Raw genomic sequence first — 18207 nt, forward strand, 5'->3', positions numbered from 1 at the left:
CTGGGGCCCTGGTGGCAGTTGGGCGCCCCCTCCGACGGTGATTTAAAATGCCTAGGGATTTAAAAGCCCTGCCTCTTCCAGTAGAGGCCACACTTCTTCTGGTTGAGGCCCCGCCCCCTCTGAAGGACTCTGGAATACCGGTAAGTCCTTTAAGTTACTTTCACCCTTGCTTCACACACACCTGACCACAATACCCCATGGAATCCTCTGCGGATTAGGGCCATGGTGCTAGTTTCTGGAAACCCCCTTCCCATGGGGATCTGGGTCATTGTGCTAGTTTCTGGAAAGATTCTATATTTTATGCCGGTTTTTAGATATGGTCCCTTAAATGTTTCTTACAACTATCTTAAGTGAAGGGTGAGCACACACTCAATCTCAAAGACGTTTGTGGTCCAAGCAGTGACCAGTATCTCTGAGCATAATAGTGCTTTAGACAGATGTTCGTATTTGTACAGAAGCCTACCAATTCTGCACTATTCCCTCTCCTTAACAACTCCTCAAGAGTTGTGTTCACAATGATTCCCAACTCATGCCTTGGCAAAGAAACTTCTTCAGGATGGGGAGCTGATATAATGGAGAGGTATTCATATAAGTTAATGCATTTTAATACATTTCTTAAAGTACTTAGTACTCTCTTTGCATGGAATCACATTACTTATTAAATGAAACAGCTACTAAACTACTACCGATAAACAGCTTCTACTCTTGGGGGAATTCTGCGCCACTGTGAGCATGCATAATTCGTGTCCCCTGCAGATTTCTTTGCTTCCCTGCAGAAAAATGACTTTCTGATAGGGAAACAAAGAGAAGCTGCAAAACCAGTCACGCACCGCTCTCTAGCTGCACGGGTACATTATTTCAGGCACCCAGAGCTGCTGGTGGAGAGGTAAATCACTACAGGTCTGGGGACATCTTAGCCAGTGGCTCCTACCCTGAGCCAGGATTAGCTGCTAGTCCCAGCTGGGCTGGAGGCAGGAGGGGATGGGACTTCCTCTTCCCTTGCAAGGAATGGCTGGGGCTGTATCAGACCGCCTCTAGAAATCTTCCCCAGCTTCAGAAAGCTCAGCATCCTCTACTGCTTCCTGCCCCCATTGCTCCTCATCTGTGAGGGGAGGGCTCATTGTATGGGGAGCTGCTCCCCCATCCGCCCAACCCCCGTGCATCCAGAACTCCCATACCCAGAAACCCCTGCCAAGCCTCACCCTGTACACCCAGAACCCCACTAGCCCTTCATACCTGAACCTCACCCCCTTGAGCCTCAACTCCTGCACCCCTGCCTCCAGACCCCTATCCCTGCACCCAGATCACTCCTGACTGAACTCCCAGCACTCAAACCCCCACCCCGATGAGCCCCACCTCCCTGAACCCCCACACCACTGACCCCCAATTAGCTGCACCCAGACCCACACCCCACCAAGTCCCACCCCGCTGCTGAGGCTCCTACACCCAGACCTCTCTGCTGAGCCCCAACCACTTTCACCTAGAAGCCCCTGTACCCAGAATCGCCCACCCGAGTCTCTGTGCATACAGATTCCCCAAACCTAGACCCCCCCCCCACTGAGCTGCTTGCACCCAGATTGTCCCACACAGAATCCTCTCACCCCACATCTGGATCCCCCCCCACACTGAGCCCCTCCACACTTGGATCCTGCCTGGTTGAGCCTGCCTGTCCCACACCTGGTGCCCCTGACGCAGAGGGTGAGGGCCCCAGGGTGTTTCTGGGGCAGCCTCAGGCCTTGTGCTATGTCAGGGTCAGGTGCAGCCTCATCAATGAGTCCGTGCCTCCAGGGTGGGAGGCCGCAGGGTGATCCCAGTGGCCTGTGCTCCCCACTGCCATGCTGGAGCTTCTGCATCTATATATTGACAAATAAAACTTGCAGATTTTTAAAATATTGTGCCCCGAATTTTAAATTTTTTGGTGCAGAATGCCCTCAGGAATAAGCTTCCTCATAGCTTGAGTTCCAGCTTTGTCTGTGTTGCTTAGGTGGAACTACAGCTGTACAGTACACAGACACATCTAGTGGCAGAATGGAAATCTGAATCTTTCAGACATTGATTAGGCTAAGGCAGGGGTGGGCAATAATTTTCACAGGGGGGCCACGCCATGAATTTTGGTAAATTATCACAGGCTGCACATTTCTACCATATTAATGGAGAGGGTGCAGCTCTGGGAGGAGCTCTGGGCTGGTGCAGAGTACTGGGGTGCAGGAGAGGGTGAGGGCTGTGGAGTCTGGGAGGGTGTTTGGTGAAAGAGTGGGCTTCAGGCTGGGACAAGGGGTTGGGGTACAGAAGGGGGTGCAGGGTCTGGGAGGGAGTTTGGGTGCAGGAAGGGGTTCTAACCTGGGGCAGGGGGCTGGGATGCGGGAGGGGATGCGAGGTGCAGGCTCTGGCCAGGAGGCGCTTACTACAGGTGGCTCTCGGCCGGCATAGCAGCAGGGCTCAGGCAGGCTGCCTGCTTCCTGTGGCCCCATGTGGCTCAGGCCAGCTGCTGCTTGCTTGTCTCTGCGCTTGCCTTGTGGGGAGGGGAGGTAGCAGGTCTCTATGTGCTGCCTGCATCCACAAGCACAGCCCCTGCAGCACCCATTGGCTGGTTTCCACCCTGCTGCTCCTGGGACTTTTAATGGCCTGGAGATCATGAGGGGGCAGCTAGAGAGCCTGATGGGCCAGGCAGAAATGTTAGATGAGCTGGACCCAGCATGTGAGATGCATTTTGCCCACCCCTGGGCAGGGCTGCCCAGAGAATTTAGGGGGCCTGGGACAAAGCAATTTTGGGGGCCCCTTCCATTAAAAAAAAGTTGCAATACTATAGATTCGTGGGGGCCCCTGTGAGGCCCAGGGCAAATTGCCCCACTTGCCCCACCTTCCCCCTGCAGCCCTGCCCCTGGGCTAAAGTATGAATAAGGCTTTGCCAGCCCGGTCTATACTGAGCCACACTTTGCCTAAGCCATATAATGCAAATAAACTCTTTCCACTCCTGAAGTCAGGAACAATAGTGAGGTTACCAGGGGCTGGAAAAGGAGGGTGCCAGCTGGAATCTGCTTGCTGGGGACTGGGATTGTACTGGATACATACAGACAGGGAAGGAGTGGCTGGAGCATGGCCAGGGGACGGACTGGACCATGGTGAAAGCGCTAACGGGGGCGCGCTGGCCGCACTGGTGAAGCGGGTATCCAGGCTGGCCCTGGAGAGCGGTGAGTTCCCCCGGAACTCGCTCCCCCCGCCTTGCCCGGCACAGCAGGGCTCCCACCGCATTTCCAGGCCGTTCGCTTTCAGAGGGGAAGGTCTGTGTTACGGAGGGTGTCCGGCGGCGCGACCCCTCTCGTGACGCCTCCTTGCAGCGCGGCCCGGCGAGCTGCTCCCGCGGCCGGTGGGGGCGGGGGCGGGGGCGGGGGCACAGCACAACAGCCTCCCCCAGGCCGGAACTGCCGGCGGGGCCGCTAAGAACTCAGCGCTCAGCCCGGGCCTCCCGGGAACCGAAGCTGGGGCGGCGCCGGGCCACGCTCGCCCCAGCCGCAGCTCACGCAGCCCCGGCCGCGGATTGGCCCCCAGCTTGTTCCTTCCGGGGCCGCCCGGCCGCCGCTTCCTGATCCTCCCCTTGCGCGGCGGGACTAGGCCCGGCAGCCGCGGCCCTTTCAAACCCAGCCCCGGCCCCGGCTCCGGCTCCGGCTCCGGCTCCAGCCGCCGCCAGCAGCAAGCGGGAGCGGTGCGTGAGCCGCCCGGGCCGGGAGAGGGCGGCGGGGGTGCGCGGGGCGGAGGGGAGCCGGCTGGCGCTGCTGCCTGGCGGCGGGGAAGGGAGGTTGGTTGCAGGGGCTGCTGGCCTCTTACCCCGGTGCCTGCAGAGGGGAAGAAAGTCTCCGGTGGAACCAGCCCTTCTCCCGAGTGGGGGCTCCGCGCTGCCGGGACCCTGCCGCCGGGGCCAGGGGAGCCCATGCTGCGCTGACTCCGGGTTCCGGGGCGCAGAGCACTGGCGGCTCGCAGGGGAGCCCCCTCTGTGACACTGCAGGAGGGGAGGGGATGCCCGGAAGTGCGGGGTGGTTAACAGGAGTGTTGATTGAAACGGCCTGGGCCACCCCCACACGACAGCAAAAAATCTGTCCCTCCCCCCCCCCGGGCCAGCTGGAAAAACTTTCTGATGATGGGGGGACGGTTGCTGTTTACCTGCAATCACACACTTAACAGTAATGAAAAATGAATTTTGTTATTGGCATGACAAGCTGTGCAGTGGTTACCAACATGCAAAAAGACATACCACCCATTTATCACTGAGTGAAATGAAAGCCACTAAATTAAACTAATTAAACTCTAGTGCATAGACCTAGGGTTTATACCTGACTCAGCTACTTGCTTGCTGGGTGACCTTGAGGAAGTCATTTTCCTCTCTCTGCCTGAGTTTCTCCATCTGTTAAATGGGAATGATGATCTTGACCTCCTTCCTAAAGTGCTTTGAGATCTATGGACGAAAAGTGCTATATACAACCTAGGTGGTGGTAAATATTTGTCCAGCTTTGGACTTCATTGTGTTTGAGGTATTATCCTCTGTCCACCTTTCAATTGTTATTATCCTTCTTCTCATTCAGTGACAGGTTCCTCCATAGTATGGGGTTATTTCTCCCCTGTCACACAGAGGAGTGGGGTCGTGGGGTGGTGGTTTGGGGAGTACTTATAAAGTTCACTGCCTTGATGCACAGCTAAGTGTCTGTTCTCACTCCTGGCCTAGCCAGGAGTACTTTCTGATGATGCAAAAACAACAACGAGTCCTTATGGCACCTTAGAGACTAACAAATTTATTTGGGCATAAGCTTTCATGGGCTAGAACCCACTTCATCAGATGTATGGAGTGGAAGATACAGGAGCAGGTATAAATACACGAAAGGATGGGAGTTGAGGACCCTAGTGTGAGGTCAGTCTAACAATTCAATTAAAAGAAGGGAGGAAAGATAACTTTTGAAGTGATGAAAGTGGCCCATTTCGGACAGTTGACAAGAAGGTGTGAGTAACAGTAGGGGGAAATTAGGTTTAGGTTTTGTAATGACTCAGTCACTCCCAGTCTTTATTCAGGCCTAATCTGATGGTGTCCAGTTTGCAAATTAATTCCAGTTCTACAGTTTCACATTGGAATCTGTGTAGCAACAACTGCCCTTTAACCTCAGCCATGCATATAACAACAGTAATGCAAAGTGAATTTTATTATTGGCATGACAAGTTATGCGTGCTCTTTGCCCACAGCTACTGGGAGCAAATTTGGCGGGAGGGGGAGAGGAAGGGAGTATATTCTGTGTCACACTGGCATTCTCCCCTTCCAGCGGTGCTTCCTTCCCAGCTCCTGGGAACTTCTCCCTATCCAGCCAGTTTTAGGTGCTCTTTAACTGTTCACCGCACCGTATATGTCTGTCCTGTTCTCACCAGCTGTGTAACCCTCATCTCTCTCTCTCCCTCCAGCTGGTACTGGGGCCCTCCAGATTGGCACTTCTCATTTTGCCCCCAAGTACCTTTGGCTTGTTTTCTCCAGTGGCGTTTGCATACCCTGGCTATCTATTCCTCCAGCTCATGTGTGCAAAATTGCAGGCAGTTTTGCAGGATCTGGCCCTAGGAAGACTCTGGTAAGTTAACTCCCCCACCCACCCCCAAAGTCTAATTTTTAATGGTCCAAAAATGGAATGGCCAGGAAAACCTGACAGCACAGATAGCAGAACAAAGTTTTCCAGCAGCAGCAATGTGAGTCATGTCTTCTGCTGCTTGTTGGCTGTGTGGTCCTCGCACCTCTGAGTTTCTCTTCCCACAGCTTCTTCACACGCTGATTCTGGAATGCAATGGAGTTGCCTTAAAATGATGAACGTAAATGGCAGCAATTATACATATGGTGTAGAACTGGACTGTTTTGTTGGTATTAACCATGTGGTAAAAAATTACGCCCCCTCCTCCCCCTTACAGAATCCATGGGTTTTTTTTTTATAGGTATTGGAACAACCAGCTCTTGCTATGTCAAAGTTTGTTTTGGGGCTGTCTTGGGCAAACTTAAAACTCCTCAAAGCCCAGTCACTAAATGTTGCTATCATTAATATTCTGTTGCCTTCCCTGCTGTACTGGTGGGATGACTGGTGAATTCTGTTTGTTGAGGATTAGCAAAGAGCTTCCTGTATAGGCAGACCTGCAAAATGGTGCCCTGTATAAGCAGACCTGCAAAATAGGGTCCTTTGTAGGGAAAATATCATTTTGGATTAACTGGAAGACAGTTTAAAACAGCTTCCTCTTTGCTGGTGAAGGATTTTGGTATGATTGTTTCAATGAGAAAAAATATCATTCACTTTTGGTTTTTGAAATGTCATTGTTTCAAACTGAGACAGTCCAGCAAAGTGTAAGGTGAAAAATCCAATTACTAACAGATTTTCTTTGTTTTTTCCCCATTAAAATTTCCTGGGAAATTAAATACCAAAACATATGCAACATCAGGGTTACGAGATCTAGGACTCAAAAGTCAGGAAATTTCAAAATATAAGGTTACAGTAGTTAAGTTAACTTGACCATGTTGCAGAAATGTAATACTTTCCATAACTCCTAACTCTGGTTAAATCTGAACCTTAGTGTGTTACTGTTTATTAGAGTGTACCATATAAAGTATACAGGATGTTAACATTGCAAGGGCAACCTTTGGGTTTGAAATTCTTGACTATATTATACTAAGATAACGAGACTTAGCACTGCATTAATGCTAGCTTTTTGCACTTAATCATTTCTAAATTCATGTATATTTAGCCACTGGAAGTTGCTTTTCCACCATACAACAAACAAATGACTGACATGAGGAGCATTTCCTTTAGGTTCACACTTGATTGACTTGGCTTTAGTCCTGCCACACGTAAAAAATATTTTCTCAACCCTTTTGGAGTCATAGAATCGTAGGACTGGAAGGAACCTCGAGGGGTCCTCCAGTCCAGTCCTTTGGACTTAAAGCAGGACTAAGTATTATCTAGACCATCCCTGACAGGTGTTTGTCTAGCCCGCTCTTAAAAATCTCCAATGATTGAGATTCCACAACCTCCCTAGGCAATTTATTCAAGTGCGTAACCACCCTGACAGTTGGAAGTTTTTCCTAATGTCTAACCTAAACTGCCCTTGCTGCAATATAAGCCCATTGCTTCTTGTTCTATCTTCAGAGGTTAAGGAGAATAATTTTTCTCCCTTGTCCTTGTAACAACCTTTTATGTACTTAAACACGGTTATTATGTCACCTCTTAGTCTTCTCCAGATGAAAGAAATCCAATGTTTTCAATCTTCCCTTATAGGTCAGTGCGGAGTAGAGTGGGAGAATTATTTATGTCTTGCTTAGAACTCTCTTGCTAGTACATCCCAAAATTATATTTGCATTTTTTTGCAACAGTGTTACGCTATCTTTATAACATAATGAGGCCCCAAAAGGCCAATCCTGCTTATGGTTATCATAAACCTTATCCCAGATTTGGACCTTAGCGTCCAAAATATGGGGGTTAGCATGAAAACCTCCAAGCTTAGTTACCAGCTTGGACCTGGTACTTGCTGCCACCACCCAAAAAAATTAGAGTGTTTTGGGGCACTCTGGTCCCCCTGAAAAACCTTCCCTGGGGACCCCAAGACCCAAATCCCTTGAGTCTCACAACAAAGGGAAATAATCCTTTTTCCCTTCCCCCCTCCAGGTGCTCCTGGAGAGATACACAGACACAAGCTCTGGGAATCCAAACAGAGTGACTCCCCCTCTCCGTTCCCAGTCCTGGAAACAAAAGCACTTTCCTCTTCACCCAGAGGGAATGCAAAATCAGGCTAGCAAATCCAACACACACAGATCTCCCCCGGATTTCTTCCTCCCACCAATTCCCTGGTGAGTACAGACTCAATTTCCCTGAAGTAAAGAAAAACTCCAACAGGTCTTAAAAGAAAGCTTTATATAAAAAAGAAAGAAAAATACATACAAATGGTCTCTCTGTATTAAGGTGACAAAATACAGGGTTAATTGCTTAAAAGAAATATGAATAAACAGCCTTATTCAAAAAGAATACAAATCAAAGCACTCCAGCACTTATATTCATGCAAATACCAAAGAAAAGAAACCATATAACTTACTATCTGATCTCTTTGTTCTTACACTTAGAAACAGAAGATTAGAAAGCAGAAACTACTTCTCCAAAGCTCAGAGAAAGCAGGCAGACAGAAAACAAAGACCCAGACACAAACTTCCCTCCACCCAGAGTTGAAAAATCCGGTTTCCTGATTGGTCCTCTGGTCAGGTGCTTCAGGTGAAAGAGACATTAACCCTTAGCTATCTGTTTATGACAATGGTCCACATGCCTTCCTTCACTCCTTCTCTCGTGCACCTCAGCCCTATCTATGAGTGTGTGTGTGTGCATGTTTGAGGGGAGAAAAGCTGCATTAGGTTTTCAGGCCATAAGCTGATCTCCTGGTGTGCAGTCACTTCTTCTCAATATGCTTTGCATGAACTGAGTTAAGATATCATCGATCATAAGTAGTTATGAAGGACTAAAAGAATGTGCCACTATCTTTGTTGTATGCCACAGATTTGATTTCCAGCATTTATCTGCATGCATTCCAGCTATATTCATTGTGTTATGTGCAGCTGTATTAGCATGGCAGAATGGTGACTGATATGAAGAGACGTGTATGAGTACCTTGAGAGATCAAATATGCCTTATGGTAGTACTGAGTATTGTAGGCTATGTTTGCAGAGGTGAACACAGGTGTCTTCTTATCATTGGGATTGTCAGCAGTCTGGTGACATATATATCTGGTCTCCCGTGCTTAGTGAGGGCAAGAGAAGGAAATATCTCAGAAAAAATGCTCTGGCCAAGCATGAAGGAGTGGTAACATTTTGCAAGTCTGATGTGGTTTGTGTAGATTAGGCTCAGTGTTTGAGTGTAAGGCGTGTGTAGGTCACTGCTGGTTGCTATACCTGACCTAAACCCAGTGTAACTCACATCAGCTCGGTGTACTGTGTACCCCTCTAGAGATGAGTTGGCTGCAGAGGTTGATGAATGTTTGCAGACTTGGCTTAAAGAGATGGGTCTTTTAGTTCAGGCAGTAGAGGCTCATTGAATAAAATACAGAGGTTCCTTGTTGCTGATGACCCCTGCCTGCAGGGTGTGGCACTACGCTAAGTTTTGCTTTAGTAAAGAGAAGATGTTAAAATTTGTCCTCCAAGTGTTCATGTGCTCTATTCCACAAGTGTTCTGTAACATCTTTGAGAGTAGAGTGCTTGTACATTTATTGTTGGTGTGCTGGGGCATCACTCACGAGGCAGGATTGATTTTGCATTGCGGGGGTGGCATGTGACTTAATTCTTTTATTTCCCTGGTTTTCAGAGATTTAAATTTAGCTCATCTGGAAGGTTCACTGAGGAGTCTTAAATCTGCATTAACGAAGTTTTGGCGGATGTAATCTACCTTATTTAAAACCAATTCAAGGCTAAATCATTTTTAACACCTGTGTTCTAGATTAGGTAGAGATTTAGGTCCCGATTCTCATCTCACTTGCAGTATGAACAGGGCCGGCTCCAGGCCACAGCGCGCCAAGCGCGTGCTTGGGGCGGCACCTGCGGCGTGCTTGGGGCGGCACGCTGCAGGGGGCGCTCTGCCGGTTGTTGGGGAGGCGGCAGGCGGCTCCGGTGGACCTGCCGCAGGCGTTTCTGCGGACGGTCAGCTGGTCTTGCGGCTCCAGAGGACCTCCTGCAGACATGCCTGTGCCAGCTCCACCAGAGCCGCGGGACCACTGGACCCCCCACAGGGGAGCCGCGGGACCGGCGAGCAGCAGAGCGCCCCCCGCGGCGTGCCGCCATGCTTGGGGCAGCGAAATTGCTAGAGCCGGCCCTGAGTATGAATCAAACAAAATTCCATGGAAACTGAATTGTACCCTTATTAAACTAGTAAAGGAGGCAGATCTGATCCATAGACTAATACACAGTTGGTGGATGATTAAACTTTAAAGTGAAATTTAGCAAAATCAAAAAAGTGGAAATAGTTTGTTCCATCTTTTTTAGTATCATTAACTTCTTAAATTATTTGCTTGTGTTTCAGATGTATGGATTATGGCATCTGCATGGCATTTCTGATTAAATGGTGTAAAAATTCAGATTTTTGTAAAAGGTCACCGCCCCCTTTCAGTATGTCTGGGAATAGCAAGAGAGACAAGGTGGGTGAGGTAATATCTTTTATTGGACAAACTTGTGTTGGAGAGAGACAAGCTTTCGAGCCACATAGAGGTAGCTCTTCTTCAGATATTGGAAAAAAGAACGAGGAGCACTTGTGGCACCTTAGAGACTAACAAATTTAGTTGCATTTAAGCTTTCATGGACTAAAACCCACTTTTAGCCCACAAAAGCTTATGCCCAAATAAATTTGTTAGTGTCTAAGATGCCACAAGTGCTTCATGTTCTTTTTGCTGATACAGATTAACAGGGCTACCACTCTGAGGTCTGGGATAGGTATTCCAATCATCACAGCTAAATGCAAGGTGGAATACATTACATAACATAAGAACGGCCGTACCGGGTCAGACCAAAGGTCCATCTAGCCCAGTATCTATGTACCGACAGTGGCCAATGCCAGGTGCCCCAGAGGGAGTGAACCTAACAGGCAATGATCAAGTGATCTCTCACACCTGCCATCCATCTCCATCCTCTGACAAACAGAGGCTAGGGACACCATTCCTTACCCGTCCTGGCTAATAGCCATTTATGGACTTAACCGCCATGAATTTATCCAGTTCTCTTTTAAACGCTGTTATAGTCCTAGTCTTCACAACCTCCTCAGGTAAGGAGTTCCACAAGTTGACTGTGCGCTGCATGAAGAACTTCCTTTTATTTGTTTTAAACCTGCTGCCTATTAATTTCGTTTGGTGACCCCATGTTCTTGTATTATGGGAATAAATAAATAACTTTTCCTTATCCACTTTCTCCACATCACTCATGATTTTATATACCTCTATTATATCCCCCCTTAGTCTCCTCTTTTCCAAGCTGAAGAGTCCTAGCCTCTTTAATCTTTCCTCATATGGGACCCTCTCCAAACCCCTAGTCATTTTAGTTGCCCTTTTCTGAACCTTTTCTAGTGCTAGAATATCTTGTTTGAGGTGAGACCACATCTGTACACAGTATTCGAGATGTAGGTGTACCATGGATTTATATAAGGGCAATAATATATTCTCAGTCTTATTCTCTATCCCTTTTTAATGATTCCTAACATCCTGTTTGCTTTTTTGATCGCCCTGCATACTGCGCGGATATCTTCAGAGAACTATCCACGATGACTCCAAGATCTTTTTCCTGACTCGTTGTAGCTAAATTAGCCCCCATCAGATTGTACGTATAGTTGGGGTTATTTTTTCCAACGTGCATTACTTTACATTTATCCGCATTGAATTTCATTTGCCATTTTGTTGCCCAATCACTTAGTTTTGTGAGATCTTCTTGAAGTTCTTCACAATCTGCTTTGGTCTTAACTATCTTGAGTAGTTTAGTATCATCTGCAAACTTTGCCTCCTCACTGTTTACCCCTTTCTCCAGATCATTTATGAATAAGTTGAATAGGATTGCTCCTAAGACTGACCCTTGGGGAACACCACCACCATGTTGTTTAGCATAAGTACTTAGCACATATTCTAAGGGACTATTCAAAATAGAGTGGCCCATAACACCTCTGCAGTCAAAAGACAAACAGAGGGGCCTAATGGGTTATAGATTGCTGTAATAAGCCATAAATCCAGTATCTCTGTTCAGTCCATGTTTTTTCCTGTCTAGCAGAGTTATGAATTTAAGCTCCCAGGCTCATCTTTTGAAAGTGTTTGGCAGGTTTTCTTTGAGGATGAGAACTGATAGGTCAGATATAGAGTGATTTCTCTGTGAAAAGTGTTCACCCAGAGGTGATAGGGTATTTTTGATCTTTTATAATTTTCCTGTCTGAGTTCATTCGAGACTGTAGTGATTGTCCGGATTCATGCACGTGGTTGTTGTGGGACATTAAGTGCACTGGATGAGGTACACTACTGTGACGTTATTGATATAGACTGGGACCATATAGAACATGGTTTGCAACCAAGGTCCTGTAGTGGCACCAAATCCTATGTAAATGGGGTCATATAAGGTGTCTAAGACCAAGTTATGAGTTACTGGTTATGATTATGCTGTCTGTATGTCTGTATCATTTTGTAGTTGAAGTTATAAGTATTGGCTCTATACTGTCTATATTTCAAACTTGTGCTGTGTTACTGGGAAAGATCCCAGACAAGTGGGTGTTAGCTCTGCTTAGCCTGCTTGATGGTCCATTAAGGACCATCAACTACACAATTAACCCATTGAGAGGAGGCAGATACGCCTTGTGACTCAGCAGGGTGTGCAGAAACTGGCCCATGTGACTGCAAACTCCATTTTGCTGTAATTTTCCACAGTAAGAACAAAGAAGTGTTCTTACACCTGGAAGTGCCTATATAAGGCTGATGCCTCATCTCCATCTTGTCTTCAATCCTGCTTCTTACCTCTGGAGGGACTTTGCTACAAACAGAAGTTCTGCACAAAGGACTGAATGACCCCTCCCAGCTGGGGATGTTCTCCAGAGACTTGATTTGAACCTGCAGTTTACTCCATCACTGCTACAAGCCTGAACTAAGAACTTTGCCATTACTGTATGTTATTAATTCCATTTAACCAATTCTAGCTCTCATCTCTATCTTTTTCCCTTTATGAATAAACCTTTAGATTTTAGATTCTTTATGGCAACAGCGTGATTTGTGGGTAAGATCTGATGTGTATATTGACCTGGGTCTGGGGCTTGGTCCTTTGGGATCGAGAGAACCTTTTTCTTTTTACTGGGGTGTTGGTTTTCATGACCATTCATCCCCAGGACAGGTGGCACTGGTGGTGATACTGGGATACTGGAGTGTCTAAGGAAATTGCTTGTGTGACTTGTGGTTAGCCAGTGGGGTGAAACCGAAGTCCCTTTTTGTCTGGCTGGTTTGGTCTGCCTTAGAGGTGGAAAAACCCCAGCCTTGGGCTGTGACTGCCCTGTTTGAGCAATTGGTCCTGAATTGGCACTCTCATTTGGGTCCCGCCAGAACCGCATCATCACAACTACATGTTGTGATAGGCATTTGTAAGATCTATAGATCTTGAAAGTTGTGTTGTGAGGGGTGTTGATCATTGTAGCAATTGAGATGTGTGTAGGTTTTGCATCTGTTTTTGCATCTGCTTTGACTTGGTGTGTCCTGGTTTGTGAGGAGCTTGCTTCTGATGATGAGCTTGGAGAGGTTGGGGGATCATTTGAAGGCCAGAAGAGAGGGTTTAGGAAAGATTTATTTCAGGATGGGGTCTCCATTAAGTATGGGTTGTGTTATTTGATGATACCCCCTCTGGGTTCCAGTGTTGAGTGGTAGGTGACAGCTAGAGATGTGCAGTCAGAGAAGGTTTTATTTCTGTATTGAAGCAGGGTGTCTCGGGGTATTTGGATGGCAGGTTGCATGATGCAATCAATTTCTCTGGTGGAGTGTCCTTTTTTGTTGAAGTCAGGTTTAAGTGACTTAGGGTGCATATCCCAGACTTTTCTGTTGGAGCATATTCAATAGTATCTGAGTGCCTGGCTATAGATAACAGATTTATTGGGGTGTTTGGGGTGGTTGCTTGATCTATGAAGGTAGGTGTGATGATCAATAGGTTTCTGGTATATCATAATTGTCCCTAGGGTTTAATTTTTGAAGCTGATTGTGGTGTCTAGGAAGTTGATACTAGTGTGGGAGTGTTCCAGAAAGAGTTCAATGGACAAGTGGTGGTTTAAGTTGTGTTGGAAATCTATGGAGGAGTTTAAGCTATCAGTCCAGAGAATGAAAATATTATCTATGCTAAACAATCTCTTCTACTTTGCATTTAGCTGTGATGTTTGGAATACTTTCCCCAGACCTAAAGAAGAGCTCTGTGTGTTTCAAAAGTGTCTCTCTTTCTCTCTCTCTCTCTCTCTCTCGCCAACATAATATGGTCCAATAAAAGATATTACCTCACCCGCCTCGCCCCTCTCATATCCTCGGACTGAAATGGTTGTATCTACACTGGGAATAGCAAAACATTTACTCTTTTGACTATTTTTAAAAAAAGGAAAAAGTAATATTCTGTGAGACAGATATGATGTTACGATAGTGCAATGTAACATCATTGTATCATGCTGTGATTAGGGAGATGAAAGTATTTTTTTGTCCTGCATTTTATAAACACCAGCAGACTAACTAGCTGAGCTGGCAATGTGGAGAGCAGAGTGGCAATCCATGCACTTCATCCCACCATGTACTCCTGTGCCTGCCCTGCCCCTGCCCCCACTAGGGCTATTGCATGCTGACATCATTCCTGCCCTGCCTTCAGATTTTCAGTTACGCTCATCATGAAAGAGTGTCTAGCATCTACTTATAGGCAGGGGAGAACTTGAGGCACAAAAGGTTTTAAACAGAGTCCTGAATAAACTGAACCCAATCAGCAGGGTCGGCTCTAACTTTTTTGCCACCCCAAGCAAAAAAAAAAAGAGCGCTGCCCTGCCGTAACACCCTCACCCTGAGCACCGCCCAAGCCCCCGACCCCCTGAGCGCTGTGCCGCGTCGCCCAAGCCCCCCCCCCCAGCGCCGTGTCGCCCAAGCCCCGGCCCCCCCGAGCGCAGTTTAAGCCCCCGCCCCACCCCCCGAATGCCACGCCGCCCAAGCCCCTGGCCCCCCCAAGCATCGCGCCGCCCCGCCCAGGCCCCGTCCCCCTCCAAGCGCTGTGCCACTGAAATACCACCCCTCTGAGCGCCGCCCGCCCGAAACAAAAACAAACAAACTAAAAAAAGCCCTCCAGCGCCGCCCGGCCGAAACAAAAAAAACAAAACGAAAAACCAGAGCTCCACCTTGCCCTGCCCTGCTCCAAAGTGCCTCCCCAAGCACATGCTTGATTGGCTGGTGCCTGGACCCGGCCCTGCCAGTCAGACCCAAGTATTTGTGGAAGGCAAATGGTGATTAAGCATTTGAATGGCAGTTTTTTTTTTAATCATTGTTAAAGGACCTGTCTTCTCAGTGACAGATTTCCTGAAGCATCTCTCCGACTGTTGCTATGGATGTCTGAATCTGGAGAAACCTGGGCTGGAATATGGGGCGTACAATCTTGGATTGGATATGAGGTACACCAGCTCTCTTTCTCTGCATAGAGCAGAGCAAAGTTGTTACACAGACCAAAGAGCTCAGAGAAGGAAATTGCTCAGGAAAACATTAAGTGTCTCATTTCTCCTCTGTGACTAAGCTAAGTGATGCTGCCTTTCTGGGTCCTGTAAAATATTCAGAGGAGATATGCTATGTGAACTGTTTCTTCTGTTTTCATCTGATTCTCTCTTAATTTTTATTTTTTTAAGGAAGCAACTGTTGTGTGGGTGTTTCACACATTTTGCTCTCCCGAAGGGCAGAATATTTTCACCTTGAAGGGGAAATATGGAAGCATAGGTGCCAAATCCTTGGGTGCTCCAGGCACTTAGCACCCACTGGCAATAGAGCTGCAGCCCCAGCCAGGGATCAGTAGTTCCTGGGCAGCCCCGCCCCCACTGATCAGCTAGTAGACAGCTGTGTTATTTGCTTAGCAGCTGTTCAACTTTTGTGGCCTCTGGCCTTGCTGCAGCTGAGGCCCCTCTTCCAAAAGCCTCAGGGAGTAGCTCCACTACTCCAGCCAGGGTTAGGGGCAATCAGGGGGAGGGAGCGCAGGCTGGGATCCATCTTTTCTGAAGAAGACCAGCCTGATTAGCAGCGGTGAGACCCTGCTCACCTGGGTTGCCCTGCCTCCTACTACTTTTTACACATACTTGGGGCTCAAACTACGGCTCTGATCCTGATATTACTCTCTTGGGATCAATTGTGGATAATTTTCACCACCCACTTCCCTGTTGGGGAAGCAGTAATTAAAAAGCTATTCAGGGACTGGGGTAGAATTTATGGTGCACATTTAGGTCATTTGATCAAGAGGTTCCCAGCATATGTCCTCCCCCTGCATTATGAGCATCTTTTAATTTTCAAAGTACTCTAAAATCCACATGCATAATGAGATTATGTATGCCACAACAGGGGCAATGGTACAAGTTTGGAATAATTTGGTTCAGGCGTTCCTCAGATATCATCTCCCCCCCCAATAAAAAGAAAATTTTAACATTCCAGTTGATCTAAAACTGACATGCATAGTGAGATTACCTTGAACAATGGTGTTCCACAACTGAAACAGAAGTAGAGGGGAACTCCTATTGAAATGAACGGGTCATTTCACACCACCAAGAGCTATTGTGTTAGACTGTTCATCTCTCTGGGGCATCCTAATTCATCTGAGCACCTCCCACTGAGGTGAGTGGGCCATTCCGCACATCAACAGTACTCCTGTACTTCAGAGGGCTGTGCAGACCCCCTTCCTTTACACTAGCTCCCTGAAGTAGATACAAAGTCTGGGGCTTCCTGCTATTCCTCTTGCTGCCTCCAGCTGGTATATGTGGTCCTCACAGCCCATCAGTTACCATCCTCTTTTCTTCCCATGGCCTGTCCAGCCCTACCCGGGGCATGGTGGGGCCAGGAGGAGGGCAGAGCTGGTAGCTAAAGTGGCAGATCATTCCCATGCCACAGGTGCCCTCCGGCCCCCCTCCAACCACTCACACTTCTTCCTCAAGAAACAAGGGAAATTAACTGCCCAAAATCATGGTTAATGCAGGTCTTGTTTTCATGACAGCGCCTTTGCCAGTATAGCTATGCCTGCTAGACTCATCCCTGCTTAGTACCCTCTTCAACTCAAGAAGTGTGTTTCAGATTCTTGCTGGCACTGCCAGTGTGACATGCCTTCTCTGGCTTCTCAGATTGGGTTTATATCTGCTGGTGAATCACAGCGCCACTCATTAGATTGATTCCCAGGCTGGTGAACCATCTGTGGTACATTGGTATAAAATTAATGACAGTCCATTGGTTTCATTGGGGTTGTTCGTGATTTACACTGCTACAAGTGAGGAGAGAATCAGGCATAGGCACTGACTCTGTGGGTGCTCCAGGGCTCAATCACCCATGGAAAAAAATAGTGAGAGTGGTCAACACCCACAGCTGTTCAGCTGGGCTGCCATGCAGCTGTTCGGCAGCTGGCATGGGGCCTCGGGGGAATGAACGGAATAAGGGCAGGAAGAGGAGTGAGGGTGAGGCCCTGAGGGAGAGGGTGGAGCAGGGACAGGAAGAGGCAGAGTGAGGGCGGGGCCTCAGGGTTGGGGTGGAATGGGGCAGAGTGGGGTTGAAAACCCACCAGGGAAAAATAAGTCGGCGCCTATGTATGGAAGGTAAAACAGGGTGTCTGGAGCCTAAGCGCTCATGTGTAGTCTCTGCCTACAGGGCATGCACAGAGGGGTTCTCTCCTAGTGAAGTGTGTTACAAAAGACTATGGTTGTGGCCACAGTAGGATAGCTACCACAACGCACTGCTGTCTTTGCCATTGCAAGAGCTGCTAATGTGGATGCGCTCCAGGGGTGCACTCCAAGGTCACAAGGTGTACAATATGGACATGCAACAGGGGTTTAATTCAAGCGTTTTAATAAAAATGGTATAAGTTGTGGCGCAGAAACTTACCAGTGTAGACATACCCTCAGTCAGGATCTCTCAGAGAGGCCTAAAGGTGCTGGTGCCTTTGTCTTGTTAGGTGAAAGAGAGACAACTTGAGGTTCTTTGCCGTTTTCTTTTATAGTCCAGTGAACTTTTGAAGTGGATTCTTTTGAGGGTTACCCTTTAAAGTAAAGTTTATTCAAGCAGTAAAGAAGGAGACATGGAGTCTGGTGGTGAAGGAGGCTTCATGCTTCTTTTATTTTCTCCACTTCTGTTTGCTGAAATCCATACTGTTCTTTCTGTTTCATACCATTTCCTCCTCTTGTTGTTTCAAGGACCTATTTACTGCTTATATGTAAATTGAGGTAAACATACTTTCCCGTTGTTGAGGATAGGCTTGTTTATCAGCTTTTGCCTAAGCAGGGCTTTCTGGTTTTGAACTTGTGCTAATAATGTCATATGGGGGTAATTCATATCTTTCATATAACACTGATACATATATTTCACCATGATATTATTGACAAAGTTGTTAGTTTTCAAATGATACCTCATAAGGCATATTTCATACAAAGATGATTACAATAGTATGTAGGCCAGGGAGGGGGTGGGTGGGCAGGCAGA

At 47.5% G+C, this 18207-nt stretch overlaps 1 protein-coding gene across 2 annotated transcripts in view; it reads left to right on the top strand.

Annotated features, from left to right (window-relative positions):
* The first annotated feature begins 3640 nt into the window (after positions 1-3640).
* SRBD1 (S1 RNA binding domain 1) overlaps positions 3641-18207 on the top strand; it is a 249577-nt gene continuing 235010 nt past the window's right edge. For both annotated transcript variants that reach the window (XM_050951786.1, XM_050951788.1), the window contains exons 1-2: positions 3641-3703; positions 5440-5600. The gene's annotated coding sequence lies outside the window, so the exon portion shown is untranslated. The remainder of the gene's footprint in view (positions 3704-5439; positions 5601-18207) is intronic.

Source organism: Gopherus flavomarginatus, chromosome 4, assembly GCF_025201925.1.
Source record: "Gopherus flavomarginatus isolate rGopFla2 chromosome 4, rGopFla2.mat.asm, whole genome shotgun sequence".
In the NCBI taxonomy this organism is placed as follows: Eukaryota; Metazoa; Chordata; order Testudines; family Testudinidae; genus Gopherus; species Gopherus flavomarginatus.